Here is a 17,706-nt window from a genome sequence, read left to right as displayed (position 1 = left end):
TAAAAAAACCCCAAAATTTAAAAAAAAATTTAAAATCCAATAAAAACTTTAAAAAATCCCATCAAAATACCCTAAAGCAACCTGAAAACCCCCCAAAACACCCCAAAACCTCTTTAAAAACGGGGGACGGGGCCACGTGACACCCCAGGCAGTTACGAAGCCCAAGAGGCGGGGTTGGGTTTAGGGTGCATTGCTCTGGGCCTGAGCAATCGAGCCGAGAGAGATCGATCGGCAGGCATCACGAGTCGATCGCCGAGCAATCGATCGGCAGGCATCACTAATCGATCGCCGAGCAATCGATTGGCAGGCATTACGAGTCGATCGCCGAGCAATCGATCGGCAGGCATCACGAGTCGATCGCCGAGCAATCGATCGGCAGGCATCACGAGTCGATCGCCGAGCAATCGATCGGCAGGCATCACTAATCGATCGCCGAGCAATCGATCGGCAGGCATTACGAGTCGATCGCCGAGCAATCGATCGGCAGGCATCGATTTTTTGGGGATTTTTTGCGGAGTTTTTGGGGAATTTTTGGGGGATTTTGGTAATTTTTGCGGACATTTTTGGGGTGTTTTTTGGTCTTCTTTTTCTCCTTTGGCTGCCAGGTTATGGGGATTTTGGGGGATTTTTTGGGGTGTTTCTAGTGGATTTTTTTGGGATATTTTTGGGGGGTTTTGGTAAATTTAGGGGATTTTTTGGGGGGTATTCTTGGGGTATTTTTTGGATTTTTTGGGGTTTTTTTTTCCTTACCTTTGGCTTCCTGCTCCAAGTGGTTTTTGGTGTTTCTTTTGGGGATATTTTTGGTAATTTTTTGAGATTTTTTGGGAGAACTTTTTTGGAGGAATTTTTTTGGGGATTTTGGTAATTTTTGGGGATATTTTTGGGATGTTTTTTGGGTTTTTTGAGGTTTTTTTTTTAATTTTGGGTGGCATTTTTTGGGATTTCTGGTGGGGTTTTGGGAATTTTTGGGGGAATTTTTTTGTTTGTTTTGGGTTTTTTTCTTAATTTTTGGCGATTTTTTGTTGTTATTTTTGAAGGGTTTTTAGTTCGTTTTTTGGAGTTCTTTCTCCCCTTTGGCCGCTAGCTCCAGCTGATTTTTGGGAATTTTTTCGGGAGATATTTTTTAAACTATTTGGGGATTGTTTTTGGGAATTAGTTTTGGGCTTTTGGTAATTTTGTGGGATATTTTTGGGAGGTTTATTGGGTTTCTTTGGAATTTCTTTGGGCTTTTTTCAGGGATTACTTGGGATATTGGGTGGTTTTTGGGAAAATTTGGAAGGATTATTTTGGGGATTTTTTTTTGCAATTTTTGGCATTTTTTTTGAGATTTTATTTCTAATTTTTCGGGGTTTTTTTGGTAGTTTTTTGGGTTTTTTTCTCCCATTTGGCGGCCAGCTCCAGCTGATTTTTGGGATTTTTTGGGGGGATATTTTTTTAAAATTTGGGGGATTTTTTGGGTGGGATTTTTTTGGGATTTTTAGGGGATTTTGGGGGATATTTTTGGGATTTTTTTGGAGTTTCTTGGGGGATTTTTTGGATTATTGGTGAGTTTTGGGAATTTTTGGGGATTTTTTTGGGATGGTTTTTGGGGTTTTTTTGGGTTTTTTTCTCACCTTTGGCCGCCAGCTCTCGGTGATTTTTAGGGATTTTGGTAAATTTTGGGGATTTTTGGTAATTTTGGGATGTTTTTTGGTAATTTTTGGCGCTCTTTTTCTTTTTTTTTTTTTTTTTTTTGGTAATTTTTAGGGATGTTTTTAAGATTTCGTTTGGGTTTTTTTTAATTTTTTGGGGATTTTTTGGGTATTTTTGGGATTTTTGGAGGGTTTTGGGGATTTTTTGGGGGGATTTTTTTGGAGATTTTTTTCTGATTTTTGGTGGCAATTTTTGGTAATTTTTGGGGGAATTTTGGGTAGTTTTTTTTGAGCTTTTTTCTCCCCTTTGGACGCTAGGTCCAGCTCATTTTTGGAGATTTTTTATGGGAATTATTTTTGGGCTTTTGGTAATTTTTGGAGATATTTTGGGATGGTTTTGGGTTTTTTGAGGTTAATTGTGGGATTTTATACTAATTTTTGGGGTATTTTGAGGGTATTTTTGGGGTTTTTTTCTTAACCTTGGCGCCCTCTCAGTGGTTTTTGGGGTTCCTTTTGGGATGTTTTGGGGAATATTTTTGGGATTTTGGTAATTTATTGGGATATTTTTTGGGATTTTTTGGGGGGATTTTTTGGAATTTTAGGTGGATATTTTGGAATTTTGGGGGGATTTTTTGGAAGTTTTTTGCGGATTTTTTTTTTCCGGGATGTTTTTGGGGATTTTTTTTATTTTATTTTTGGCGATTTTTTTATGGTAATTTTGGGGGGTTTTTAGGTATTTTTTGGGGTTCTTTCCTTTGGCTGCCATGTGTAGCTGATTTTTGCGATTTTTTGGGGATATTTTTTAAAATTTTTGGGGATCTTTTGGGATATATTTTAAGAATGTTTTTGGGTTTTGGGGGGATTTTTTGGGGTATTTTGGGATGATTTTGGGGGGGTTTTTGAGGAATTTTGCGGATTTTTGGGGGATTTTTTGGGTTTCTTGGGAATATTTGTGGGACTTCTTTGGGATTTTTTTTTAAAACTTTTTGAGTATTTTTTAGGGATTTTTTTGGGGTATTTTTCGGGATTTTTTGGGTTTTATCTTACCTTTGGCCGCCAGCTCCAGTGGTTTTGGGGTGGTTTTTTGAGGATATTTTTTGGTAATTTTAGGGATTTTTTTAGAGAATTTTTTGGGTTTTTTGGTAATTTTTGGGGATATTTTTTGGGTGTTTTTTGGGTAGTTTTTGGGTTATTTGCTCTCGTTTGCCTGCAGCTCCAGTGGTTTTTATGTGTTTTTTGGGGGGTTTTGGTAATTTTTTAGGGTATATTTTTCGGGTGGGTTTGGTTTGGCGTTTTTTTGGGGTTTTGGTAATTTTTGGGGATATTTTTAGTGGATATTTTAGAGTGTTTTTGCTGTTTTTTTGGGGTTTTTTCCTCACTTTTAGTGGCTAGGTCCAGGTGATTTTTGCGTTTTTTGGGGTTTTTTTTCTTACCTTTGGCCGCCAGCTCCAGGATTTTTGGGGTTTTTTGGAGGATATTTCTGGTAATTTTTTGGGAATTTTTTTGGATTTTGGTAATTTTGGGGGTTTTGTGGTAATTTTTTTGATTTTTTTGGGGATTTTTGGAGTATTTTTGGGGGGAATTTTTTGGGATTTTTGGGGGTTTTAGGAATTTTTCGTGGTTTTAGGGAAATTTTTGGGAATATTTATGAGGATTGTTTTAAAATTTGGGCTCTTTAAGGATTTTATGGGGAATTTTGGGAGATTTTTGGGGATTTTTGGAGGATTTTTGGTGGGTTTTTTGGAACTTTTTTGGATTCTTTCGGAAATATTTTTGGTAATTTTTGGGGGATTTTGGGGTTGATTTGGGTATTTTTGAGAAAATATTTTGAATTTTTGGGGATATTTTTTGGGGATGGTTTTTTTGGGTTTTTGGGGTTTTTGGGGATTTTTTGGGATTTTGGATGGTTTTGCTAAGTATTTTTGGGGATTTTTCTGGGGATTATTTTATTTTTTTTATTTTGGCGATTTTTTAATTTATTTTTTTGGTAATTTTTTGGGGTTTTTGGGTAGTCTTTTTGGGTTCTTCCTCCCCTTTGGCCCCCAGCTCCGCTGATTTTTGGGATTTTTTGGGGGAATATTTGGGGGAATTTTTTTTTTTTTTTTTTTTTTTTTTTTTTTTTTTAAATTTTTGGGGATTTTTTTGATTTTTTTGGGAGGATTTTTGGGAGTTTTTTCTTTCCTTTTCCACGATTTCCAAGTGGTTTTGGGCTTTTTTGGGGGGAGATATTTTTGGTAATTTTTGGGGATTTTTTAGGGGGTGAATTTTTTTCGGGTTTTTTGGCAATTTTGGGGATATTTTTGGGATTTTTGGGGGTTTTTAGGATATTTTTGGTAATTTTTAGGGATTTTGGGGGAAGTTTTTTGGATTTTTTGGTAATTTTTCTGGATATTTTTTGGGAGATTTTGGGTGTTTTTTGGGTAGTTTTTGGGGTTATCTTCTCTCCTTTTCCTGCCAGCTCCAGGTGGTTTTTTGATAATTTTTGGGGTATTTTTGGTAATTTTTTGGGTATATTTTTGAGTGGTTTTGGGGTTTTTTGGGGGGTTCTTGGAAATTTTTTGGGGATATGTTTGGGGTATATTTTTAGGGTGTTTTTGGCTATTTTTTGGGGTTTTTTTCCTCACTTTTAGTGGCCAGTCCAGGTGATTTTTGGGGTTTTTTGGGGGGATATTTTGGTAATTTTTAGGGATTTTTGGGGATTTTTTGAGGGATTTTTTGGGGAATGTTTGGGGTATTTTTTTTTGGTAATTTTTGGGGGTTTTTTGGGGATATTTTTGGGATGGTTTTGGGTGGTATTTTGGGGATTTTTAGGGTTTTTTTGTTATTTTGGGGGCTTTGGGGACTTTTTTGGGGAATTTTTTTGGAATTGTTTTGGGATTTTTTTGAGATATTTTTGGGGATTTTTGGTGGTTTTTTTCACCTTTGGCTGCCAGCTTATTGATGTTTGGGGGGTTTTTTTTGGGTGTTTTCTAGGGGGTTTTTTGGGAATTTTTTGGGGGTTTGGGTAATTTTAGGGGGCTTTTTGGGGAATTTTTTTGGGGGTTTTGGGGAATTTACTTTGAAGTTTTTGCGGATATTTAGGGATTTTTTTTGAAGTTTTGGGGACATTTTTGGGGTATTTTTTTGGGTTTTTTCTTACCTTTGCGTACCAGGTTACGGCAATTTTGGAGGATTTTTGGGGTGTTTCTAGAGGACTTTTTGGGGGTGTTTTGCTAATTTTAGGGGATTTTTTGGGGAGTATTCTTTGGGTATTTTTGGGATTTTTTGGGGGTTTTTTTCTTAACTTTGGCCGACAGCTCCAGGTGGTTTTTGGGGTTTTTTTAGGGATGGTTTTGGGAATTTTGGGGAATTTTGGGGATTTTTGGGGGGGAATTTTTTAGGGATTTTGGCAATTTTTGAGGATACTTTTGGGATGGTTTTGGGGTGTTTTTGGGATTTCTTGGGGGATTATTTGGGATTTTTGGGGGGATTTTTTTCAGATTTTTTATTTTAATATTTGGCGATTTTTTGGAGATACTTTTGGTAATTTTTGGGGGTTTTGGGTAGTTTTTTTGGGTTCTTTCTCCCCTTTGGCGCCAGCTCCAGCTAATTTTTGGGATTTTTTGGGGGGATATTTTTTAAAATTTTGGGGGATTTTATGGGGGAATTTTTTTTTTTTTTTTTGAGTTTTGCTATTTTTGGGGATATTTTGGCGAAATTTTTGTGGGTTTAGGGAATTTTTGGGGTATTTCTGAGGGTTTTTTTGGGGTTTTTTTCTTACCTTTTGCCGCCAGCTCAGGTGATTTCTGGGGATTTTTCTGAGGAGATTTTTGGTAATTTTGGCAAATTTTTGGGAGGTTTTTGTAATGTGTGGGATTTTTTTGGATTTTTAGGGGATTTTTTCTTTATTTTTGGGGATATTTTTGGGGAATTTTCTTGGATTTTGGGGGATTTTTGGGGAATTTTTCTAAGGATTTTTTTTTTTAATTTTTGGCGATTTTTGGCGATTTTTGGGGGTATTTTGGGGGTTTTTCGGGGTTTTTTCTCTTACCTTTGGCCGCCTGCTCCAGGTGATTTTTGGTGGTTTTTTGAGGATATTTTTGGCAATTTTTGGACCTTTTTGGGGAATTTTATTTTTGCTTTTGGTAATTTTTGGGATATTTTTTGATGGTTTTGGGGATTTTGGGTGGGTGTTTTGGAATTTTTTGGGGGGTTTTTGGGGATTTTTGGGGGGAAATTTTTTGGAATGTTTTGGGGAATGTTTTTGGGAATGTTTTGGGGTTTTTTGGGATTTTTTTGCGGGATTATTTGGGATCTTAGGGGGTTTTGGGGAATTTTGGGGGGATTTCTTTGGGATTTTTTTATTTTTACTTTTTCGCGATTTTTTGGGGATTTTTTCTTGGGTATTTTTGGGTTTTTGATTTTTTTTGTTTTGTCCATATTTGGCCGCCGCTTCCACGTTTTGGGAGTTTTTTGGATAGATATTTTTGGTAATTTTGGGGATTTTTTTAGGGGAATTATTTTTGGGTTTTTTCGGGGATTTTGGGAATATTTTTGGGATTTTTGGGGTTTTTTTTGAGGATTTTGGGGATTTTTGGGGGGATTTTTTGGGAGTTTTGGTAATTTTTGGAGGAATTTTTTGGGGGATTTTTTTTTTTTTTAATTTTTGGCGATATTTTGGGATTATTTGGGGCATTTTGGGGGATTTTGGGGGTATTTTTCTTACCTTTGGCCGCCACTTCCACGTAGCTTTTGAGGTTTTTGGGGGATATTTTGGTAATTTTGGGGGATTTTTTGGGGGGAATTTTTTTTTCGGTTTTTGGTGATTTTGGGGGATATTTTTGGGTTTTTTTCGGGTCTTGTTGGAATTTTTGGGGGGTTTTTGGGAGATATTTTTGGGGTGTTTTTTGTGATAGTATGCTTAAACTCTGTGCTCAGTCAAAGACAACAGCCCGTGATGGGGACCCCTGCAGCTGACAATTATCAACACTCACCGGCTGGACCACCACCCAAAATAAAAGGGAGAGAAGAGAAGGATAAACCACAAGCCAAAAACAGGCACGCTCTAAAAAGGCGGAGCCAAGGAGCGGCCGTGCTAAACACTTCCCAGAAACTGCTGACTGTACATGAAGGTCTAGGAGTATGTAACAAATGGATGGATTGTGAAACGTATTTACAGGGTGTTCCCGCAGCAGGTGTGCTCATGGCAGCATGCCAAGCACCCAGCTGTTCTAACCCTTGGCTCCATGCATGTCTCCTATTGCCTTTTTTATTAAACCTTGTACTTCTCCCAGAACCGTGAACCGTGTTTTTCACACTGAGGCGTCCCCGCCCTGCCCGGATCGAGCGGGGAGCGGGGTGTGTGTGAACAGAGGGGAGGGTGACGCCGAGTTCGGGCTGCGAGAGCGGCCGCGGCTGCGAGCGTGGGAAGGGCGGCAGTGCTGCCGCCTTGTGGGCACAGCGCGGTACTGCAGCCACCCCCGAGCCGGCGCCCTGGCAGTGCTGCCGCCTTGTGGGCACAGCGCGGTACTGCATGCTGCCCTTCTCAAGATGGCGGAAGCCACTCCGTGCCGGGACCCTGCCATGTGGGACTGCGGCCACGCTCCCACTAGTCAGGATGATTTTTATTTCACTAGTCAGGATGAACCTGTACCTGTGATGCAGGCTGGAGCCTTTGCGCACCTGTGCTCAGTTCAGTTTGCTCCCTAAGACACAGGCAAGAGATTGTCATTCTCCAGTTATCACAATTATGATTTGTTTACACTAAACCCTGAAAAATCTCTATGGTGCTATATGATGGTGATACAAAACCAAAAGGCTGACTGCAAATTCGCATTCAGGTGAGACACACACTTTTTAGACTTGGTGCTGGTCTCCTTGCCAACAACTTCCGTTTAAATAAAGTTGAGCCTGTTAATAATGCTAGACCAGGAATCAGGAGAATTTGATGTTATTACCAGTTCCAATATTGGCCCAAGAAGCAAACCCATAGAAGTCATTTTAATCCTTGGTACTCTCTTTCTAGTCCATTTTTACTAGTCTAAAATGTAAATTGAAGATTATTTCTAACTCCAAGACAAGGATGTGTCTGTGCAGTTAAACCTGATAAACACAGTAGATTAATATGTGGATGTGCAAGTGAAGCCTATGTAATAAAATTGTACCAAAAATCTAGAGAAAAATGCCCGTTTGCATTTCGGAACTCCAAGCCTAATTACCTGAGACATGTCTTAGCATATGTATTTTTCTTTCCTTTTTTCTTTCCTGAAAACAATAATAATAAAAACGGCCTCTTACTGCTATTTGGGGAAAGATTGCTGCACGTTGGGGATCATTTGATTAAAATGATCAGTATTTCTTCCTGTTGGAAATATAGAGAACTAAGATATAGCAATACCACACAGGGGCCAATTGGGCACATGACCATAAAACACAAACGATCTTGGAAATAATAAAAAAGAAATTATAAAATTATGAAAATTAAATTTTTATTTATATTCATAAACAACATAAAAGAAACAATACAAATATAAAAAAGACGTTATACATAAAAAAGAACAACGCTGTCAATAAAAGACCTCAGTAAGGAAAGCCTAACGCAGCTCGCTCTAGCCTCGCCGTTCCACTCTTGACCTCGAAGCTGACGCTCATCCAGCTTGTCCTTGCCCGGCGCTCGGCTCCTGCCAGTGGAGGACGATGCACTCAGGCCCGACAAGCTCCAGCTCCCAAAGGGAACCGCCGCCCACCGGCCCCGCATCGAGACCCTCGCGCCAGCCCACCGCCCACAGAACCCCCAATAAGCTGCCCAAAAGCCCCCAGCTGCAGCTCCGCTCACCACCTCGACGTCCGCCAAAGTCCAACGCCGCGCTGGGAGCCGGGCCCTCTGGGCAAAAGAAGCTGGGCACAAAGCAAAGCAGCGCGCAAGAGGCTGCACCCCTGCTTACAGGGCGGCCCCAGCCGCTGCCTGCACTGCAAAATGCCCGGGACTCCAGAGCACCGGCCCCGACTTACAGGGCGGCCCTGGTCCCCGAGGCCTACGGAGGCTCCTTCTCTCCAATTCGGGCCCACTCCCCACTAACGGGGAGGGCGCTCAACGCAGGCTGCCAGCTGAAGGGCGCACAAAGGCGCCCGGACCCACAGCCTGCTTACAGGCCGGTCCGCACCCAGGGAGCCACGGAGCTCGGCCTTCCCCCAGGGCAACAGGAACCAGACTCCACAGTCAGGCAGCCCAACTCACGGCCTAAAGGCCAAGGACCCCAGGGGCCCCAGGGCCGGGAGCCCAGCCCCGGCGACAGGGAGGGCACACGCCCGGCCCACCACTCCTGGCCCCACGCCTCTGATAGGCTGGGGCCAGGGACACCCGCCTGATTACAGGGGTCCCTCCAACCGCCCGCCGAGACCAGGGGGCGCACACAACCCCGCTTACGGGCCGCCCCCCGCAGCCCGGCACCCCCCAACAAGCGCCACGGAGCACGGGCTCCGGCCTGCGCCCCGCTTAGGGGCAAAGGCCCGGCGCAGGCGTTCCTGTCACCTGGCTAAAGCAGCCTCCCCACCTCTGCTTACAGGCCCTGGGGCTGCTCCTGGGGAAAAAGGGACAAGCAAGTTCCTGACACGCCCAGGTTAAGGGGCCCGCAACGCTGCCAGTTCACCAGCACAAAGGGCACCCTAGGCCCAGACCCAGGCCCTGGCTACAGGCGGGTCCGTTGCCCACGCTACCGTTAAGCGGCTTCGTGCCCTCCGCAGAAAGCAGGGGCGAGGCCAGACACTTTGTCCACGCAAGCGTTTTGGGACCGGCTTGTGGCTGCACGGAGCTCCTCGGGCTCTCCTGGGAAGCCTAAGCTACCCTGCTCTATTTCTAAAGGGGGCTAAAGCGCAAACGCGCCGGGCTCATTCACCCACCTAACGCAATGACAGGGAGGGAGGGGAAGACAGTTGTCCCAGAAGAGGGAGCGAGTTCCGTGCAGCCAAAGGGCTCAAGGGAGCCACCCCCAGTGCTCAGCAGGAGACAAAAGCATCAGACCTGCACCGCACCGCACCGTGGGGAGGGCACAGGGGCCTCGACGCGCTGAGGCGCTTCAGGGCTGCTACGGGGACAAAGGCTGTGACGCGCCCCGAGTACAGGGGGTCACGCTGGCCAGGGGCCAGCAGCAGGCAGAAAGCTGCCACGGCTGGGAAAAAGCCCTGCCCCGCTTACAGGGCGGCCGGGCTGGGGGCTCGGGGAGCTCCGTTTCCCCCCTCAGGTGCAGAGAAAAGGGGCTCTCACCCTCCTTACAGGGTTGCCCCTCTCTCCAGGCAGCCAAAGGAGCACAACGGCAAAAGGCCAAGCAGAGCAAAGACGCAGCCCTGCACGCAGGGAGGTCGCCCAGCACAAGCAAAGTCAGCCGCGGCACCTTGAAGGTGCCCTGGCCGTGCCACCAAGGCCTTTTGCCCAGAGGGCCTCTCGTGCTCCTTCTTCTGCTCCGAGCTCGCTCTTGCCTTGCCGTTCCAAGCTTCTATGGACAAACTTTGGTGCAGCTCTTTACAGACAGCCACCAAAGACAGCCCCAGCAAGGAGAACTTCTGCTGTCCACAGAGCACATTAAGGCTTTGGGGAAATTGATGTCAGCATCGGCCAGAAGAGATTTGGAGCGAGTTTTCCTTCAGGCTCTCCAGAGTGAGCCAGTCCTTGCTCTCACAGGTGGTGTCGAGGTGCAGGCTCACTGCCTTGCCCAGTGCTCACTCACCTCCCTGGCCATTGTGGCCATGCTGATCCAGCACTCCAGGACTCACCTGCTGCAGTTGGAGCTCTGGTGTCTGAGCAGTGCCACTGGGAAGTACCTGAGGAAGCACATGGAGAGCTTTCTTCCACTGTTCATGTGCATTTGCAGTGCAGAGACCTGTATGGATTCAGCCGACCTTCCGCAGGTAAAGGCACGCTGAGCCCTGCCTGATGCAGGAGGCCATTCCCTGTTCAGGATCTGCTGGCCTTAAGGGCTGGCAATCTTAACACCACAAATAAAGGTGATAAGACCTAGATGTCTGACCTCTAGTGACTGTCTTGGAAGTACCTCTGCAGCACTAAAGGTGAACAGCTGTTGTGAGGCTTGCCTGTTAGACTGAAGCCAAGTGCTCTTACAGTTACTGCTGCCCAGATTTTTCTTTTGAAGCCCTTATTTAATGCTTAGTGAATGTGGAAATCTGTCATTGTGCTTCTCCTGATTTAGTACAGGAGGTAAAACCTTTTGCTCAGGCAAGGAGAGAAGAGTGTCTGGAGCGTGCAATGTCACAACCAGATGGTTTTTGTAGAAACTGAGCTTTCACTTTTGCAGAGTCCAAAAATTTTCTTTCTAAAACAAACCTCCAGCTCTGGGCTGGCTACAGTAATGCTCATATGTAATGTCATAACCTCACAGTGCCTCATGTAGGGTGGATATTCCCGTGCAGAGCTGCCCCTTGAACGCCAGCTGTGCCAGGAACGGGCAGAGCGTCCAAGGAAGCTCAGCAGCATCGGGACAGGGACAGGCATCTGTTCCAAAGAATTGGCTATTTAAAGCCCTCATCCCCCAGCCCCACCCATGTCCCTGGGGGGCAGCTGACAGAGCTGCCTGGAGTTCAGCTGATTTAGCCCCCCTGAGCCGGGGCTCCAGGTGATATTTTCAAGCAGGAGAAGGCAGGGCCGGGGGCACTCCCGTCCCGTGCCAAGGCAGCTCCCCGTGCCCACGGGAGGACATCTCTCCCTGCAGCAGCTCAGCTCCTTTCAGAGCCTCAGCAGTGGCCTCTGCAAGTTCTTTTCCCTCAGCAAAGGGTGCACATCCCTGCCTTCAGCACACCTCCAGTGGGACCCACCTGGGAAAGCTTTCCATCCCTTCTGCACTTCCAGCTGCCTCCCTGGAAACTCCCACCTTCGTCCAAACAAAACTTCATCCCACCTGAACCTTTGATTTGAAGGCATCTCTGCAGGCTTGGTTGGCATTTAATAGCTGTGAGGGAAGACTGCCTTGGCTTCAGTGCTGCTGCTGCTGAACGAGGCCTCAGGCAGGAAGGGAAGGGAAGGGAAGGCAATTGGGGTGGACAGGACATACCTGGCAGCTGCCTGGGAGCTCTGGGAGGCTGGAACCAGGAATTGCTGTCTGAGCCCCTCTGCACACAGCCCGTGCCACCATCACCAGGACACGCCAGCTGCTCCTTGGGCTGCTTTTGGGCTGTCAGTGGCCTGTATCCAGGCTGAAGCGTCTCCAGGAACCTGCTCAGAGCAGCCCCTGGCCCGGGAGCCACGGGCAGCCCTTGAGCCGTGTCCGTGCCAGCGCCGGCCGGGCACCCAGCGCCCATCCCGGGCCGTGTGCTTGGCACGGGCAGGACACTGCAGGCACAGCCCCTGCCCCGAGGGCCCAAGGACAAGAGGTGCTGGATGCCTTTCGGGGACTCCTGGCCTCGTCCTGCCCCCCATTCCCCGCAGCTGGGACACACAGAAACAACAAGGAGCATTGCTGGCAGTGAGTGGGAGGCACTGAGGCCTCTGTGCAGCTCTGGGCCACAAAAGCAGCCCCAGCTTCAGCAGCTGCTTCATTTGGGCAACACTCACCTGCAGGAAATGCCATCTGCCACTCTCCAGAAGAACTCAGGTCACGCAGCAAGGGAAGCCTCAGAACCTGTCCTGCTCACTTCTCCCTACAAAGAGACATGGCAAGAGCAAATCTACAGCTGCTGGGTAAATCCTGGAAAGGGCAGGAAAATCAGGGGATGGGAAGATGCGGTGCTGTCATGCCAGCTGCCAGCCAGTTCTAGCCTACAGCCGTGGCAGGGGCTGGTGTGTAAAGCAGCTTTAGCAGAATAGAAGGAGCTGCAGTTTCCTTGCTGGAGCCAAGGATTCCCAGCCTTGGGAGTTTCACACCTGTGATGCAGAGGGCTCAGTCAGTCGGAGCACAGTCCAGGTAGTGCCAAGGTTGTGAGTTCAATTCTCCCACGGGCCGTGTCCTCGAGAGTCGGATTTTAGGAACCCTCTCAATCCCAGTATATCCTGTGACCTGGAAGTAAAGGGGAAAAGCCGCAACCGAGCTTTAATAAAAGAGGTTTTGCCATTGCAGAGCTTCTTGGAGTTGCAAAGCAAGGGAGAGGGGGAGCATCCCATCTGGCAGGTGAATGAGAAACAGCCCGAGCGGAACCGTGCCCGGCCCCGCCGAGCGGCTCCTCCCGCGCCTCACCTCGCCCGGGTCGCAGCAGGGCTGTGCGCGGGAACGGGGAGCCGGGCGCTGCTCCGCGCTCAGGGCTGCGGGGCCTCCGCGGGACGGGGGCACCGGGAGCGCCGGGATTTGGGGCTCCAGGGCTGGCACGGCGGCCCCCGCGCCCGGCCGGGTCCAGCCGCTCCGGCTCTCCGGCCTTTATTATGCGGCGCCCCGAACCCCGCGGGGCGGGGGAAAGAGGAAAAGCGGGCACGGAGGATGGGAATGGGGGGCAGACGGGGCGGGCGGGGTGGGTGACCAAGGACCGAGGGCGGGGGGTGCCGGGGTGTGCGGGGCAGCGGGGACAGGGAGGGGGTTGCTGGGGGGGGGAATGGGAGAGTGGAGGAAGGAGGGGAGGCGGAATTGGGGGGGGGAACGGGAGCAGAGAGAGGGAACAGGGAGAAGTGTGGTGGGAAGGGAATGGGAGGGTGGAGAAAGGAGGGGAGGATTGAAGGAGGGGAATGGGAGCAGGGAGAGGGAATGGGGGGCCCAGGGTTGGGGGGGAAGGAAGGGTAGAAGCAGGAGCAGGAGGAGAAAGGAATAGAACAGGGTAGGGTAGGGTGTGTATAGGTATGGGGGGCGGATGGGAGGGAAGAGCGGGAAACAGCCAGGGGAGAAGGGACGGAGAGCAGGGACGCAGGGATGAGAGGAGCAGGGAGGGCTCGGGCTGCGGAGGGAAGCGGGACGGAGGGAAAGGCCGGGGGCAGAGAGGGAGGGGGACCCAGGAGGGGAACAGGAGAGGGGAGCGGGGTAGGGACAGGAGAGGGAGAATGGGGGGGACAGGTTGGGGGGAGAAAGAAAAGAAAAGGAACACGGGGAGGAGGGAGGAAAGGTAGAGAGAGAAACAGGAGGAGAGGCCAAAGGGGAGGGAAAGAGTCGGTTTGAGGAGGAGAGAGAAAGGCGGGAAAGGGAGAAAAAGAAGGGGAACACGAGGAAGGAAGGAGGGGGAGAGGGTTTGAGAGAAGGGAAAGCAGAAATCCAACCAGTCCCTGTGCGCGGAGCTCCAACGCAGCCACCGTCCACAGCGAGCTCAGCCTGAGCAAATGGCGGCCGAGCCCATTACCTGGAGTTCAATCACCTCGGCCACGCCCCGCGCAGCCGCCCGAGACCCCGCGCACCTGTGCCGGGCCCGGCCCCGCCCCTGGATCACCTCACGGCCCCGCACCTGGATCCCCGCCGGGTACCGCGTGGGTACCGCCCCCGGTACCGCCGCCGTACCTTCTCAGGCAGGACAGGACCCTGGCAGAGAAAGGCGTCCCCGCAGCCGCCTGTCGGCGCCTGCGGCGCCGCTGAGCCCACAGCCGTGTCCGCACTCTCGGAAACGCCGCAGAAAATCGCGCCGCGGCTATCGGTGTCGGCGTCGCGCGCAGGCAGCCCCCAAAACACACTGAGGTCCTTGTTTTCCCGCCCTTTCTGCCGCCATATATAGAAGGTCAGGCGAGTACCGGCCGAGCCGCCATCTTGAGAGTGGCAAGCAGTAACTTCCGCCCTTCGCTGCTGCCATCTTAGTACTGGCAGAGGCCACTTCCGGCCCGGCTGCCATCTTTGTTGTGGTACCCGTAACGCCCCTCACCATCTCAATTTCTAATTCGCCTGCCTGAATCCGGCAACGACGCCGAAAAGAGCTCCGGCCGACGCTGGAGCGGCGGCAGGCACGGGCGGGGATGCTTGTCTCGGCCGGGCTCCTGCCGCAAGCGGCATCCGCAGCGTGGCGGCAGTCCTACAGGGCAGCGTCCCGGCACGCGCTCGCTCCCATCATCGGAAGGGCACGCGCGCAGCACCGCGCTGTGCCCACAAGGCGGCAGCACTGCCAGGGGCCGGCTCAGGGCTGGCTGCAGTACCAGACTCTGTCCACAAGGCGGCAGCACTGCTAGGGCGCCGGCTCGGGGTGGCTGCCTACCGTGCTGTGCCCACAAGGCGGCAGCACTGCCGCCCTTCCCACGCTCGCAGCCACGGCCGCTCTCGCAGCCCGAACTCGGCATCACCCTCCCCTCTATTCACACACACCCCCCGCTCCCCGCTCGATCTGGGCAGCGAAGGCGGGGGCGCCGCTGCAATCCGGATCTCCGGCAAGGAGAACAGCATTGCTGCCCTGCCGGATTGAGAAATCCGATTCCTTGCAGAGATTGAGGGAATAGGGAGATCAGCCTAAGGCTGGGTATTGGCAGCGGCAATCGGGTGAGGAGGGGAGAGGGAAGCTGCTCGGCAGCGGCTGCAGTACCGCGCTGTGCCCACAAGGCGGCGTTAGCGGCGGGTGCGCAGCCAGGGCTGGGGCGGGGCAGGGGCGGGGCCGGGGGAGCGTCCCAGGGGATGGAACGAAGAGGGACAGGGTCAGCGCTGGGCTAAAGCCCCAGAACCCCCTAAAAAAACCCAAAATTAAAAAAAAAAATTAAAAATCCAATAAAAACTTTAAAAAATCCCATCAAAATACCCTAAAGCAACCTTAAAACCCCCCAAAACACCCCAAAACCCCTTTAAAAACGGGGGACGGGGCCACGTGACACCCCAGGCAGTTACGAAGCCCAAGGGGCAGGGTTGGGTTTAGGGTGCATTGCTCTTGGCCAGAGCAATCGAGCCGAGAGAGATCGATCGGCAGGCATCACGAGTCGATCGCGGAGCAATCGATCGGCAGGCATCACGAGTCGATCGCCGAGCAATCGATCGGCAGGCATCACGAGTCGATCGCCGAGCAATCGATCGGCAGGCATCACGAGAAGATCGCCGAGCAATCGATCGGCAGGCATCACGAGTCGATCGCCGAGCAATCGATCGGCAGGCATCACGAGTCGATCGCCGAGCAATCGATCGGCAGGCATTACGAGTCGATCGCCGAGCAATCGATCGGCAGGCATCACTAATCCATCGCCGAGCAATCGATCGGCAGGCATTACGAGTCGATCGCCGAGCAATCGATCGGCAGGCATCGATTTTTTGGGGATTTTTTGCGGAGTTTTTGGGGAATTTTTTGGGGGATTTTGGTAATTTTTGCGGACATTTTTGGGGTGTTTTTTGGTCTCTTTTTTCTCCTTTGGCTGCCAGGTTATGGGGATTTTGGGGGATTTTTTGGGGTGTTTCTAGTGGATTTTTTTGGGATATTTTTGGGGGGTTTTGGTAAATTTAGGGGATTTTTTGGGGGGTATTCTTGGGGTATTTTGGGATTTTTGGGGTTTTTTTTTTTCCTTACCTTTGGCTTCCTGCTCCAAGTGGTTTTTGGTGTTTCTTTTGGGGATATTTTTGGTAATTTTTTGAGATTTTTTGGGAGAACTTTTTTGGAGGAATTTTTTTGGGGATTTTGGTAATTTTGGGGATATTTTTGGGATGGTTTTTTGGGGTTTTTTGAGGGTTTTTTTTAATTTCGGGGGGCATTTTTTTGGGATTTCTGGTGGGCTTTTGGGAATTTTTGGGGGAATTTTTTTGTTAGTTTTGGGTTTTTTTCTTAATTTTTGCGATTTTTTGGAGATTTTTTTTTTGTTATTTTCGAAGGGTTTTTAGTTCGTTTTTTGGAGTTCTTTCTCCCCTTTGGCCGCTAGCTCCAGCTGATTTTTGGGGATTTTTTTTGGGAATTAGTTTTGGGCTTTTGGTAATTTTGGGGGATATTTTTGGGAGGTTTATTGGGTTTCTTTGGAATTTCTTTGGGCTTTTTTCAGGGATTACTTGGGATTTTGGGTGGTTTTTGGGAAAATTTGGAAGGATTATTTTGGGGAATTTTTTTTGCAATTTTTGGCAGATTTTTTTGGAGATTTTTATTTCTAATTTTTCGGGGTTTTTTTGGTAGTTTTTTGGGGTTTTTTTCTCCCATTTGGCGGCCAGCTCCAGCTGATTTTTGGGATTTTTTGGGGGGATATTTTTTTAAATTTGGGGGATTTTTTGGGTGGGATTTTTTTGGGATTTTTTGGGGATTTTGGGGGATATTTTTGGGATTTTTTTGGAGTTTTTTTTGGGGGGATTTTTTGGGATTATTGGTGAGTTTTGGGAATTTTTGGGGATTTTTTTGGGATGGTTTTTGGGGTTTTTTTGGGTTTTTTTCTCACCTTTGGCCGCCAGCTCTAGGTGATTTTTTGGGGATTTTGGTAAATTTTGGGGGATTTTTGGTAATTTTGGGATGTTTTTTGGTAATTTTTGGCTTTTTTTTTTCTTTTTTTTTTTTTTTTGGTAATTTTTAGGGATGTTTTTAAGATGTCGTTTGGATTTTTTTTCATTTTTGGGGGATTTTTTGGGTATTTTTGGGGATTTTTGGAGGGTTTTGGGGATTTTTTGGGGGGATTTTTTTGGAGATTTTTTTCTGATTTTTGGTGGCAATTTTTGGTAATTTTTGGGGGAATTTTGGGTAGTTTTTTGAGCTTTTTTCTCCCCTTTGGAAGCTAGGTCCAGCTCATTTTTGGAGATTTTTTATGGGAATTATTTTTGGGCTTTTGGTAATTTTTGGAGATATTTTGGGATGGTTTTGGGGGGTTTTTTTGAGGTTATTTGGAGATTTTTATAGTAATTTTTGGGGTATTTTGGGGGGTATTTTGGGGTTTTTTTCTTACCTTTGGCCGCCAGCTCCAGGTGGTTTTTGGGGTTCCTTTTGGGGATGTTTTTGGGGAAATATTTTGGGGGATTTTGGTAATTTATTGGGATATTTTTGGGATTTTTTGGGGGGATTGTTTGGAATTTTTAGGTGGATATTTTGGAATTTTTGGGGGGATTTTTTGGGAATTTTTTGCGGGATTTTTTTTCCGGGATGTTTTGGGGATTTTTTTATTTTATTTTTGGCGATTTTTTTGAGATTTTTATGGTAATTTTGGGGCGTTTTTAGGTAGTTTTTTGGGGTTCTTTCTCCCCTTTGGCTGCCATGTGTAGCTGATTTTTGCGATTTTTTTGGGGAGATATTTTTTAAAATTTTTGGGGATCTTTTG

This window comes from Oenanthe melanoleuca, chromosome 25 (assembly GCF_029582105.1).
Source record: "Oenanthe melanoleuca isolate GR-GAL-2019-014 chromosome 25, OMel1.0, whole genome shotgun sequence".
NCBI classification, from domain to species: domain Eukaryota; kingdom Metazoa; phylum Chordata; class Aves; order Passeriformes; family Muscicapidae; genus Oenanthe; species Oenanthe melanoleuca.
The sequence above is the reverse complement of the archived record's forward strand: the minus strand, read 5'-3'. Positions refer to the sequence as shown.